The following is a 13,953-nucleotide window of genomic DNA, read 5'->3' as shown; positions in this document are numbered from 1 at the left end:
GCCCAACAGCGACATTAAATGGTTTTTGTGGGCAATAAGCGCCAAGGTTATTGGGGAAAAAACACCCTTCCCCATGGCCAAGGGAACTGCGGCACCATCCAGGCCCTTCCCAACAGTGGGTGATTTATCCCTTGTGACAGCCACGTCCCCCAGCCCAGCTGGAGCTGGGTTATTGCTTCACATCAGCCTGAGGTTCACTGTTCCCAGCACTGTGACCCTGGTGCACTTTGCAGTACCGGCCTTCCAGAGAGAGGAGTTTCCTGTTGCTATAAATAGGCAGATCACAAAGCCTGCCAGTCACCGTCACATTTCACTGACTCATGCTGCTGTTAACCCTCTGAGGACCCTGCCACGCACTTGCAGCATCTGCTGAAATACCAGTAACGCTGCTGCTTCTCTTGCGTAATGTGTGCAAAGCGATTGACACGCAGGAGGCCAATTCAGTCCCTGGTGTAACTCCACTGATGTCAACTGAGTTACACCAGGGATGACTCTGACCTCTGAATTTAACTCTCCCACCTGAGGAGGCACCGTAGTATTATCCCCATTTTACAGATAGGGAAACTGAGGCAGAGAGAGAGCAACGTGCCTGGCCCAAAGCCACAGGTGGCATTGCTGTGTAAGTCGGAGTCAGAACTCAGGAGTTCCAGGGCCCCAACTCCATCCTCTAATTACTAGCCCGCACTGCCTCATAAAATTAAACCCAGATCTTTCAGGCAACTCTGGATTTCCTTCAGACAGAAGCCACACTTGTGAAATGTCAGGAGTACAACAATTAAGAGGGACCTAGAGGGTAGAGGTCACTCTGAAGCCACTCATCATTACTTTGACTTATAAAATATGCACCCATCAATAATCTCTGGAGGCATTCACATCAATTCAAGATACACACAACAGAACAGGATAGCAGTTTATCTACAGCAGAACTCCCCCAGCACACGGAGCAAACCTGCTCTGCTCGCGAAATGCCTGAGCCCATGAGCATCTAGATACAGTAGACGTTGCTATATGCTCGGAAAGTCAATAAACTCCAGCCTTCTCAGACTGACAGGGGAAGGGGAAACCACTTGTGATGTTCCCCTGGTGTTATCTGGACCGGTGTGATCTGCTAGGTCACTCCAATCCTTGACTCTGGGAACCAGACTTACCCTGCTCTGCTGTGAGAACCTCCACTCCTGGGCTGGTCACGCACAGCCTCTGGCATGTAAGCTGCTCCCAGCTACGTGAGTAAGCACTTTTGGCCAGCCGCTGCTTGGATTGTGCAACCAAATGACACTAGCCAATATCTGCAGTCCCAGACACAACCCTAGGAACCTCCGTCTTGCAGTGTCCAATTATGCCCGCTGGATGCGGCAAGCTTGCATGAGTTTGTCAATTTAACAAAGAAATTGATATGCACCAGGCTTGTTATCCCAAGGGGAGTCTCTGACATGCTTCAAACCAAGCGCACTGCTTCAGGTAGAAGAAACAAACAGATTTATTAACTATGAAGATGAATTTTAAGTGATTATAAGTCAAAGCACAACAAGTCAGATTTGGTCAAATGAAATAAAAGCAAAACGCATTCTAAGCTGATCTTAACACTTTCAGTGCCCTTGCAAACTTAGATGCGTCTCACCACAGGCTGGCTGGTTGCTCTTCAGCCAGGCTCTCCCCTTTGATCAGCGCTTCAGTGGCTTGGTGGTGGTGTCTGTAGGTGGAGGTGGGAGAGAGAGAGCATGGCGAACGTCTCTCCCTTTTATCATGTCCTTTCTTCCCTCTTGCCTTCCCCCCTCCTTTCAAAGTCAGGTGAGCATTACCTCATCGTAGTCCCAAACTGACCAAGGGAAGGGGGGTGACTCACTCGAGAGTCCAACAGATCCTTTGTTGCTGCCTAGGCCAGTGTCCTTTGTTCCTGTGAGGCTGGGATGGGTTTGTCCCATACTCGCCCTGATGAGGTGTGAACTGCCCCTCTGCTCTTGGAGAATTTTGCCTTGGCCTCTGCTCCTGGAGAGTTTTTGCCTGGACTTGTTTTAAGCCATGAGGACACATTTTCAGCCTCATAACAATATACATGAAATTTCAACCTACAACAGTACTATAAAAGCAATGCTCCATGTATCATGAGCCTTCTGAAGACACCCCACATGACAAACTTTGCACTGGATACCACACAATCATTTTATAAGGAGGAACACGAGGGTGCAGGGTGTTCCCCCGAGGTACAGAGCATCACACCAATATACAGACAGACTGAACACTTGAGGTGCAGATCTGGGGGCTATCAGAGTAGGTCTACACAGCAGAAGCGGTGCAGCTGAGCCTTTCCCAGATAGATGGAATCTAGTTAGCGGAGATAACTATAGCAGGAAAGGCAACACAGCACAGGCTAAGCAAAGATAGTGGAAGCCGAGCACGGACCCTGGGTACATGCGCCGCTCGTTAGCTTGCTCCAAGCCATCATTCACTGTTATCATTACATGCACTGGATTCAGGTTAGCACAGGTAGATATGCCCTTACAGAGGCCTGCCATCTCATCTGCCAGGATGGGGCACAGAGGATGACTCTAAGGGCAGGCCAAGCCCTGGGGCATAACAGATGAAAATCCACTCCTTGAACTGCACCCAGAAAAACAGAAGCCAATTCAGAAATGAACCCGGATGAACATGGCCCCATTATTTTGCAGAGCCTTGTTCAGCTGTTTAAAAGTTCTGCTGAGGTCATGGAGTCCTCAACACTCCCCTCTCCGAAGGCCAATGCCCCCCATGCCCAGTTCAGAGAACATCACTATTGTACTGATACCCCTAAGTTGTCTTCACACGTAGCCCCAAGTACAGCCCAATAGGCCAACAATCAACCTACGGGCCACCAAAGGCATGGAGAGCTGCTGAAGGTTGACTTCCGAGGGAGAGGGTACCACCTCCACGCTGGGCAAAAACGGCAGAGGAAGAAAGATCACCTCTACACCTGAGAATCCAGGAGCAGCTGATGATTCAAAAGGCCCCCTAGCCTGCAAACCTTGTAATAAAACAGACGGCACAGGCTCCGTGTGCAAGTTTATAAGACCCGGTTGGCCCAGTTACGTAGCAGGGGGACCAACTTCCAGTCTGTGAGACAACACCCAACCATAGCGAAGAGACAACCCTGCTGAGAGAAGTCCTCCCTTTACCAAGGAAGAGCCGACACCGCGGGGAGCTGCCCGGCTGGTCTCTGCCCATCGAAGGACCAAGGTTCTGGAACCGCCTCTGCATAGCAGCAGGGGAGCCAACAACCCAACTAGCTGGAAAACGGAGCTTGATAAGGTTATGAAGCGGTTAATGTGTAGGGCCCTACCAAATTCACCTTCCATTCTGATCAATTTCACGATTTGATCAGATTTAAAAAATCGTAAATTTCATGATTTCGCCTGTTTAAATCTGAAATTTCATGGAGTTGGAACTGTGGGGGTCCTGACCCAAAAAGGGAGTTGTGGAGGGTCACAAGGCTATTGTAGAGGGGGTGCGGTACTGCCACCCTTCCTTCTGCGCTGCCGCCTGCAGAGCTGGGCCCCGATCAGCAGCCACCGCTCTCCGGCCACCCAGCTCCGAAGGCAGCCCAGAAGTGAGGGTGGCAATACCCCAACCTCTCTAAAATAACCTTGTGACGCCCCCCCGCTGCAACTCCCTTTTGGACCAGGACCCCCAGTTTGAGAACCGCTGGTCTCCCCCGTGAAATCTGAACAGTATAGGGTAAAAGCACACAAAAGACCAGATTTCACAGGGAAAGACCAGATTTCCCAGGTCACAAGGCGTTGTGAAACAGCCTCATTAACGATTGCTTATACAGGGACAAAAGGGGGCTGGAGGAGAGGAGAAGACATACCCAAGTTTCTTTAAATCTGTAGCAGGACGCCAGGCACCTGTGGATTTGGAGAAGGCTCTGGGAAGAAGCTCTACAGTGAAGCAGAGAGAGAGTCTCTCATGGGAGGATACAGTTTTCCTTATCCACTAGAGTTCCGTGTTCAGTGTTGGAAGAAAGCACCACATTCAGTGATTCTTTGGCATTGTCACATGATTGGTGCAACCCTTGGATTCTTTGGCTGGACAAAGACCAGGCGCCCCATCAAGGCACTTGCTTAGTTTCAGGCATCGCCACAAGGACTGTATTGCCATGTCTGACCACGCCCACACACAGGACGGAAAAAGGTGTGTGTCTATGTGTGTCTACACTGCTAAGGAAAACCCACAGCACCGAGTCTCAGAGCCCGGGTCACTAGACGGAGCCTGGGCTCCGAGACCTTTCCCCCTCACTGCATTTCAGAGCCTGGGCCCAAAGGTCTACGCTGATGTTTTCAGTCCTGCAGTCCCTGTCCCACAAGATCCAGGCTCTGAGACTCAGAGCCACGGATTTTTTCTTTGCAGTGTAGACGTACCTTGTGTGTGTGTGCGTGGGCCAGAGAGTGTGACTGTGTGTGTGTGCACGTGAGAATGTGACAGACAGCGTGAGTAAGAGTGCTAAGAAAAGATTAATCGGTGAGCTCACACAGCTCCATGATGGATCTGAATTAGAAACAAACAAACAAAAAATATGTTAACCTACACTACGGTTTTTGGTTTCCTTGGTCTGTTGCTGCAGCTGCATAAAAATAGCTACACTCAGCTAATCTAAGTTTGAAGAAGAAACAAAAAAACCAGCATGTGTATGAACACACACAAACACACAGAGACACTTTCGTGACTAAAAGAATCTTTCCTGATCATAACAGAGCCCGGGACAGCACCATTCTAATTTATCTACTTCCGCAGGGTGGCCAATTTAGCTGAAAAACCCCAGCAATCACTTCCTTAGAGAAACTGCATAAACAACGGGTCTTAAGTAAGGAGATTTCACCAGGAGGAGCAGGAAGCACAAAATCCAGCATTGCATACAAGCACCCGAGCGTGTTTCCCTGTCTGTCGCTCATTTCAAAAGTGGAAGTTACAGAGCTCAGAAAGGACAGTCCCTCTGATTGCCCCTTCTTTAGAGACACCTGCCTTCACACACACTATTTGCAGTGACCCAAGTTGCACACTGGGCCACCCTATCAATGGCCTCGCTATGCTTTTCAGGAACTAAATATAAAACTTTCCAGAGATCGGTGTTTGCCCAAGTTGTGGTGTATTGATTTTGATAGGAAAAATGAGGCACAAAGGGGTTCTGTAACTTGACCAAGGTCAGACAGGCAGTTACTGACAGAGCCAGGAAGAGAACCCAGGAGTCCTGACTCCTAATCATAGAATCACAGGACTGCAAGGAACCTCGAGAAGTCATCCAGTCCAGTCCCTGGCACTCAAGGCAGGGCTAAGTATTATCTAGACCCTTCCCGAAAGGTGTTTGTCCAATCTGCTCTTAAAATCCCCAGTGATGGAGATTCCACAACCTCCCTGGGCAATTTATTCCAGTGCTTAAATGCCCTCTGCCCACTAGAAACATGACCACCCAAAGTGAGGAACAGAAGCCAGTTCTTCTGGCTCTAACCACTAATCCACCATGGCACACACTCTACACTGACAAAAGGAGCCAGCATTCACTTTTCCTTATAATACAAACTCGATCGAAATGCCCAACATGGGCACTTGCTATGGACAAGTTCTCAAATGGCAACTTTCTCTTTAAAAACACCATGTGACATCTCTTTTCTCTTCCTAGTTCAGCTTGTCTCTCCTGAAAACCCACAGGGGGAGGAACAGACCTTGCCTACCAACCGAATGGGTTAATTTTGATTCCTTTTATAACCATGTTTATGGTGCTCCTCACCATAGGATCTAAGGGCCTCTTCCAAGCAGATTTTTAGCCACCTAGATTTGGGAAGGGGAGGGGTCTGATGTCCACTCCTAGCATGTCTTGCACCCCAAAGGGTCCCGACAGTGATCTCGGACCACTGGACATGGTGGAAGCTCCAACACTTGAGTCATTTAAAAGGAGACTGCACAACACTCTAGAAGATGTTCTGTAGGGAACAAGCTTACACAGCCCCAAGACGTAGAAACTAGATGATCTAACAGGAGTTCTGCATTCCTAGCTTCTGGGGTTGTACGCTCCCAAAGTGCGTTTAACCTGCCCAAAGGAACTAGCTCACCGACATTGTGGTTGGAACACAGAAGCTATTTAATATTATTTACTTTTTCTTTGTTGTACAGTCGGGCCCTGAAGCCTCAAGCAATCTAGAGGCCCTACAGATATACAGGTGGACAGACTCTGCCATAAAGGGAAACCATGCACAAGAGCATAGGACAGGAGGTGAAGAAGAATTCCATACACAGCAGAAACGGCGAAGGGGAATTTTAGGCCAGAAGGAATCGGTTACCGGAATGGAATTCGGACAAAACCCCCTGGTTAAGATCCTTAACTCTCGTGCCAGGAAATCTTTAATGGGCACCGCAGTCGGGACTTCTGTTTTATGCCGCATCAAAAAGACAACACCTCCGCCGACACGCCGCCCCCTATCTCCGGGATGTTGTACTGGTTCAATATAAGCTCTGACAAATTTGTGCACCGCATGTGTATCCATCCTGGTTAGAGCTACTGCGAGCACGCTCTCTTGCGCTGTTGTCTGGAGCTTCTGCTTTGGGTCCTGATGGAACCAAGTAGTGTCACAGGACAGGGAAAAAACAGAAATTAACCAAACTTTTTCAAACATCAACAGAAGGCCAGCTGGAGGTTTGGCTGAAGGTTCAGGTAGTCATTGATCTTATCCAAAGCAGTTTGCCCGTTCCAAGATGTGAGAAGATGTCATGACACAACATCACTGCGATGCAGTTGTGTGTCCTGGAGGACAAACAGAAAATTGTGGCAGCTCTTACACCAGAATCTGCTGGGACAAAGGCCCTGCTATTTCCAAAATTAATTATGTAGCCCTTTACGCTAGCTGTGCCTGCTCATTATAATAATCTCTCTCCCTCTCATGCACCGACAGAGGAAACCCATGGCATTCCAGCAATCCAGCAGAGCCCTGTTTGAGCCAGTGAATGAATCATGGGTTTTTCCAGGATCTCTCTACTCCCTTTTCTTTTACACACAAATACACTCAGATCTCCTGGGACCAAAAAGACACACCCCAATTTATAGCTACCTCTTTTGTCAAAAGATTCTCACTGAATTCCTTCCAGTTAGCAAAGCGTCATCCATGTACAATCCAAGCGACTGATTTCAAGGCTCTTTCACTCATTTTCCTCCTAACCCTTCTGCCGCTATATCCTATAGGGTCTATTTATTTTGACCAACAATGCAAATCTAAAACAACACCGTTTTATGCAACATAGAATTAACCTGTGAAACTTGCTGCCACAGGATATGAGAGAAGCCAATAGATTGGTGAGATTTTTAAAGAGCATGAGCTGTTCATATGAATCAGAGTATACATCTGCCAGCTAGAATAAAAATGAGCCACTATGTAATGGTAAACTCGATCAATCCTCATGCATAGAGCAATCACCAGATGTGGATGGGAAGAAATTTCCCCCCGGGGCACAGTATTGATTAGTTAGGGAATTATGGAGACTGGACTATTTCCTCTGAAGCATCTGATGCTGGCCTCTGTCTGTTGCAATATGAAAGTGCCCATGTTCCAGGAGTCAGTTACTTTCATCTGGATGAACTTGGTAGGAAGAGCTTGTGTGATTGTGTTTGGAGAAGAGAGCAGATATTTGATTCCCTGTAGGAAGGGTGGGTATTTTCTCACTTCCATACACTGGTCCCTCCTGCCGTGAGCAGATTCTGAACAGATCAATTAAATTAGGGAGTGGGACAAAAATCTTCTCATGATGGTGATGAGTTTCGCACCTCTCTGTTTGCAATGTGCTCAGTTACCACAATAAAGAGACTCAAGAAGCAAAGTGCCAGGGGAAGGAATGCCATCTGTAAACGGATTCTGGCCGGAGTATAGAACCGCAAGGGTCATGCTCATATTGGGCCCAGTTCTGCCCCCATTGAAGTCAGAGAGTTCGGGATTGGTCCCTCTGAGTCAACAGGGCACCGAGTCTGAGGAACGTCTAAACCAAAAATGAAGGCTCTCTTCTCATTTTGCTAATAACTTGGACAAACTTTCACTCCCCCATTACCCTCTTTGTCCAAACACGGGATCTTTGCGAAAACCTTACAGAAGCCACAATAGAAATAACCCTGTATCAACCAAGAATGAACAGACCCGGAAGGAGAACTGGAAAAGTTTCAAGATCCGTGTAAGTTATCCAGACCAAACACTTGTGCTTTACACGAAGCCAATCACAGACCGTGTGCACTGAGTTCTTGTGCACCGATAGCCGGTTTCATTACAGCACAGATTTTAAAGCAATGACATCCCGTACGTAAGAAACTTCAGAACATTCCCACAGCCTCATTTCAAATGGAGTTAAGTGATGAGCTGAACTCAACAGCTCTTATTGCATCTTCCCATTCGTTAGTTTCTCAAGTCATGCTAAGGGGTCCCAGGGCTCACCACCAAAAGGAAGCGGGGATGTTAAGATTTGGGACACCCCAAAATTCTTATTTTGTTACTCCGTCATTGCTGGAGGGCTCTGCGGCACAATGGGACCCAGCAGCACCCTGGTGTTAATATCTTACATTCAGAGAGCACCTTTCCTCTCAAAAAGCAGTTTGCAAACTTTACTAATCTGATACACAGATTACAAAGGAAAAACAATGAGGTTCATCATCCACCACCTAAACCTCTCACTGCCAGAAGCTGGGACTGGACAACCGGGGATGGATCACTCAAAACTGTGTGTTTTGTTCATTCCCTCTTAAGCACCTGGCACCAGCCACCGCCAGGGGACAGGGTACTGAGCTAGCTGGATCATGCGTCTGATCCAGTATGGCTTTTATGTTCACTGAAATGCAGCCACTTCTGGGGTGAGACAGAATAACTGTCCTTCACCATCCTTCCAAGCAAAGAGCCTGAGAACATCTTTTGTTAACAGCGTCTTCCAGTCACCAGTGTCCAGGTTATATTGTCTGATTAGGGCCAGCTCTGAAGCCCACGGTCATCAATAGAAGTCTGCCTACTGAAGTCAACAGGCTTTGGCTCAGGCGAGTTGACTGTACGCTCCTAGGACAAGAAGCATTTATTTCTCTGTAGCACCAAGCTAACTGTTGGCGTTCAGCAGATAATACCATCACTCACTTCTACCTGCTTCACACTGTAAGGGATCAGCCCCAGAACTCACCAGCCCCCTAATGGGAGCGGCAGGAGTTAATGTACAAATTCCCACTACCTCCCCCAGGCACCCCAACTGCTGATCAGAGTGCAGGGCATCAGGTTTGACTGCCTCTCTCACTTGCAAATATCGCACGCTACGAGTAAGCAAACTCAGGGAGACACTGATAGACCCCCCCACACACACCTTGTTCCTTGCATCGCATCCTCACCTTCTTGAAAGGGATGGGGGAGAAGAGCAGCAGGTCCCCCTCTCATGCTCCAGACACATCCAGGGCTTAATTGGTGCCAGGGCTTGCCAGGGCTGAGCCCCAGCACCTCTGGGCCTGGCAGTTCAGGGCTCCAGAACCTCTGAGCCTGGCAGTTCAGAGCCCCGGCACCTCTGGGCCTGGCAGTTCCTAGTCCCAGCACCTCCAGGCTCCCCGTGTCAGTTATGGAAGTAAAAACACAGCTTGAGCCCCGGCACCGCTTTCATTACAAATTAAGCACTGGACAGATCCCTTCATTTTGGGCCACAGGGTTTTTATTGGCGCTTCTCCTAGTCTGTCCTTGGCTTCTTTGCCAGCTACTGCACGCTGACAGTAATTTTACAATCAGCCAAAGAACAGCTGTAGGCGGCAGAGAGGGAAATCATTCCTCAGAGCCCAGCTGTTTTCGCTCTTCAAATGTTAACAATTTGGCCCAAAAGAAGAAACCAAAGAAAATTCCAAAAAGAAAATCTGCATCAAGAGAGGGTTGGAACTGCAGCGAAAAATCAAACTGGGGTTGTTCCAACACCCAAGGAGGACCGGGCATTTCCTTAACCACTCCCTGGGGGCAGAGTGGACTTGCAGTTTTTATTAGCCTGTGTAAAAGCCCGCATTGGGCTGTGAGCTGTGTGGCATGGAGGAGCTGATCCCTGGAGCTCCAGAGCCATCCACTAATCTCCATTTCCCTCCAGAGTCCAGGGCCCCTGCCCAGGCCCCAGTAAAGGAACCGGTAGCCACAAAATCTCCAGAACATCAGCAGGCAAAGATTTGTCCACTGGGAGCTCTACAAGTAGCTGACAAAACAGAGAGCAGAGCCATGCCCCCCACCCCTCCCGAACAAGATGGCTGCAGCTGATGGCCCTGAGTCTAGGATGGCCCTGCTGGAGAGGGTGGCTGCCAATACAGGAGATATCGAGCCTACAATGCAGCTGACTGTCGCCGCCTCTCTGCCAGCACAGAAAGGACGGGTGACTCAAACAGAAAGAAGCTCATCGGTGGAAGATAGGTCCGAGGGCTCTCCGCCCAGGCGCAGAGGAGCCTCAAAGGCTGGCAGCTTGACACCCCATGTCTCAGAAGCGGCTCTGCTCCCTGCAAGCTGCACAGGAGCTGAGCAACAGAGCAGAGGAGAAGCCCAGTGTGGGTTGCTGAGTTAGTTGGACAGCGATTTCTGTCCTCCCTGACACCTCCTACTTCCTTCCTCTCAGCCTGCCCCTGCTGACCCCTTTCCCCACATCCCCTGCCTTCCTCTTCCCCCACACCTGCCCTCCCCAATCTCTTTCCCCTTGCTGTGCCATCCCCCCATCGCTCTGAATCTCCCCTCAGCTTCTTCAGCTTCTTCCCTCACCCGAACACCTTCTATGAGCTCAAACCCCGAGGACATGAAGTCTGAAGTCAATGAGGAAGAGGCAATTGTTCAATTGGATTGGTTGGGGGTCTTCTTTGGTGCAGTCATTTACCATTTGTGGCAGCAGTGAAATTTCCCCCCCACTGCGCTAAATGTTTGTTTAATATGGGGAAGGGAAACAGTGTTCGATTGTAAATTGAAACGGGGGAGAGAGACAAGTGGCCCTGGGAAAGTAAACCCCAACACATAAAAGGGCTCGCTCACCGCACCAAGCTGCATTACCACAACTCCGGCTGGTTTGGCACACTGAAAAGATTGCAAATTAGAGAGTAATACGTGGGAAGATCCTTGACATAGCCGGTTAGGAGACCGTACGTTTGCAGAGCGTGTGCTCCCTTTCCATCTCCTTATAATATCGTTACTACTTCGCTGTATGGGAACCATAGGATGCCTGTTAATAATAATTTAACTAATGGATATTGGCAGAGCTGCTCGCCTGGCCTGCCCCCTTCAGAATGTTGGTTTCCTTTGGTTTCTGCTGTTAAGTGTTCGATAATTGTTGCCATTTCGTGGTAATCTACTATGCTTGGTACTAAGTTTGGTTGCTATACAGTAGAACCTCGGAGTTACGAACCCCTCGGGAACGGAGGCTGTTCATAAATCTGAACAAAACGTTCTGGTTGTTCTTCCCAAAGTTTATAACTGAGCATGGACTTCATGCAGCCTTGAAACTTTACTATGCAGAAGAAAAATGCTGCTTTTAGCCATCTCAATTTAAATGAAACAAACACAGAAACAGGCTTCAGAGGAGCAGCCATGTTAGTCTGTATCTGCAAAAAGAACAGGAGGACTTGTGGCATCTTAGAGACTAACACATTTATTTGAGCATAAACACAAACAGTTTCCTTCCCTTGTCAAATCTTTTTCTTTAACTTTCCCTTAATTTTTTTAGTATATTTCATTTAACACAGTACTGTACTGTATTTGCTGCTTCTATTCTTTTTTTTTTCTTTTTCTGGTCTCTGCTGCTGCCTGATTGCGTACTTCCAGTTCCAAATGAGGTGTGCGGTTGACCGGTCGGTTCATAACTCTGGTGTTTGTAACTCTGAGGTTCTACTGCAGGGCCATCCATAGGGCACCTGAAAATTTGGGGCACTCCTGGGTCTTAGTCTCCACCCACCTGACTCTTCCTATCCCTGTTCTGAATGCACTATAAGGTGGGTAGAAAGCTGGCTAGATTGTCGGGCTCAACGGGTAGTGATCAATGGCTCCATGTCTAGTTGGCAGCCGGTATCAAGTGGAGTGCCCCAAGGGTCGGTCCTGGGGCCGGTTTTGTTCAATATCTTCATAAATGATCTGGAGGATGGTGTGGATTGCACTCTCAGCAAATTTGCGGATGATACTAAACTGGGAGGAGTGGTAGATACGCTGGAGGGGAGGGATAGGATACAGAAGGACCTAGACAAATTGGAGGATTGGGCCAAAAGAAACCTGATGAGGTTCAATAAGGATAAGTGCAGGGTCCTGCACTTAGGATGGAAGAATCCAATGCACCGCTACAGACTAGGGACCGAATGGCTAGGCAGCAGTTCTGCGGAAAAGGACCTAGGGGTGACAGTGGACGAGAAGCTGGATATGAGTCAGCAGTGTGCCCTTGTTGCCAAGAAGGCCAATGGCATTTTGGGATGTATAAGTAGGGGCATAGCGAGCAGATCGAGGGACGTGATCGTTCCCCTCTATTCGACATTGGTGAGGCCTCATCTGGAGTACTATGTCCAGTTTTGGGCCCCACACTACAAGAAGGATGTGGATAAATTGGAGAGAGTCCAGCGAAGGGCAACAAAAATGATTAGGGGTCTGGAACACATGACTTATGAGGAGAGGCTGAGGGAACTGGGATTGTTTAGCCTGCAGAAGAGAAGAATGAGGGGGGATTTGATAGCTGCTTTCAACTACCTGAAAGGGGGTTCCAAAGAGGATGGCTCTAGACTGTTCTCAATGGTAGCAGATGACAGAACGAGGAGTAATGGTCTCAAGTTGCAGTGGGGGAGGTTTAGATTGGATATTAGGAAAAACTTTTTCACTAAGAGGGTGGTGAAACACTGGAATGGATTACCTAGGGAGGTGGTAGAATCTCCTTCCTTAGAGGTTTTTAAGGTCAGGCTTGACAAAGCCCTGGCTGGGATGATTTAACTGGGAATTGGTCCTGCTTCGAGCAGGGGGTTGGACTAGATGACCTTCAGGGGTCCCTTCCAACCCTGATATTCTATGATTCAATGATTCTATGTTCTGACCCTTCCTGCAGGCTCCCACCACAGCTGGCTGCTGCAGCCTGGTGAGTCTTCCGGAGGGGACCTAGTACTTAAAAGTGAAAAATGGTTTCAGAGTAGCAGCCGTGTTAGTCTGTATTCGCAAAAAGAAAAGGAGTACTTGTGGCACCTTAGAGACTATTCTGTCCAAGTTTTTTCATGCAGTTGATGGATTTCCACTCCATACGGCTAAATGCAGTGCCTTGCATAATGACAGGTTTCAGAGTAGCTTAGTCTCTAAGGTGCCACAAGTACTCCTTTTCTTTTTGTAAAAGTGAAAAAGACTTCCAGCCTGCTAGACCTATTAGCACAACACTGAAACTGTTAAAGAGCCATTCAAGGGGTAATGAGCCATTTACCAAGCATTTGCCAACCCCTAGGTATATACTGTCAGTTTCTGAATTTACTGACAAAAACAGTTGTGCATTACTGTAATATTTACTCAGAACACGTTAGTCTACAGGACTTTAATGAAATATTTTTAAATCAAATTTTAAACTAGTGTGTTGCTGAAGATTATAAAATCGGATATCTAAAAAATCCTTGCATAGATTTTTAGATGCACAATCTGAGTATTCATCTTTAGCCTTAAATGCTTGGATCTTCAGACATATAATTTTTTAAATAAATTCTTCAAAAGACCACCCTAATCTAAAATTCACATGCAAGCCCGAGCTGCCATCCGGCATAGGGGCACCAGTTTAATAATACTGTATAGGACCCCATAAATCTTAAGGATGGCCCTGTTCTACTGTATGTATGGTCTGTGATTTTAGGTTTTGTTTTAATTTGTCTTTTTGCGTTCTTCCTTCCCCTCTCTGGAGCCTTTTCCTCCCCATTCCCGGGAAGCCAGGCAAGTGGCAAGCATCTGGCAAAGCAATCCAAAATCTGTGGAAGAA

The 13,953-nt window shown here is 47.9% G+C and overlaps 1 protein-coding gene across 2 annotated transcripts in view; it reads right to left on the bottom strand.

The window, feature by feature from the left end:
- ARAP1 (ArfGAP with RhoGAP domain, ankyrin repeat and PH domain 1) overlaps window positions 1–13,953 on the bottom strand; it is a 178,010-nt gene that overhangs the window by 151,139 nt on the left and 12,918 nt on the right. Inside the window, exon 1 of one of the 2 annotated variants that reach the window (XM_077831726.1) lies at window positions 1,149–2,925. The exons of the other annotated variant lie outside the window; for it this stretch is intronic. The gene's annotated coding sequence lies outside the window, so the exon portion shown is untranslated. Of the gene's footprint in view, window positions 1–1,148; window positions 2,926–13,953 lie in introns of those variants that run through there. 2 annotated transcript variants of the gene reach the window in all.

Source organism: Eretmochelys imbricata, chromosome 1 (assembly GCF_965152235.1).
Source record: "Eretmochelys imbricata isolate rEreImb1 chromosome 1, rEreImb1.hap1, whole genome shotgun sequence".
Taxonomy (NCBI): Eukaryota; Metazoa; Chordata; order Testudines; family Cheloniidae; genus Eretmochelys; species Eretmochelys imbricata.
The sequence above is the reverse complement of the archived record's forward strand: the minus strand, read 5'-3'. Positions and strand labels throughout refer to the sequence as shown.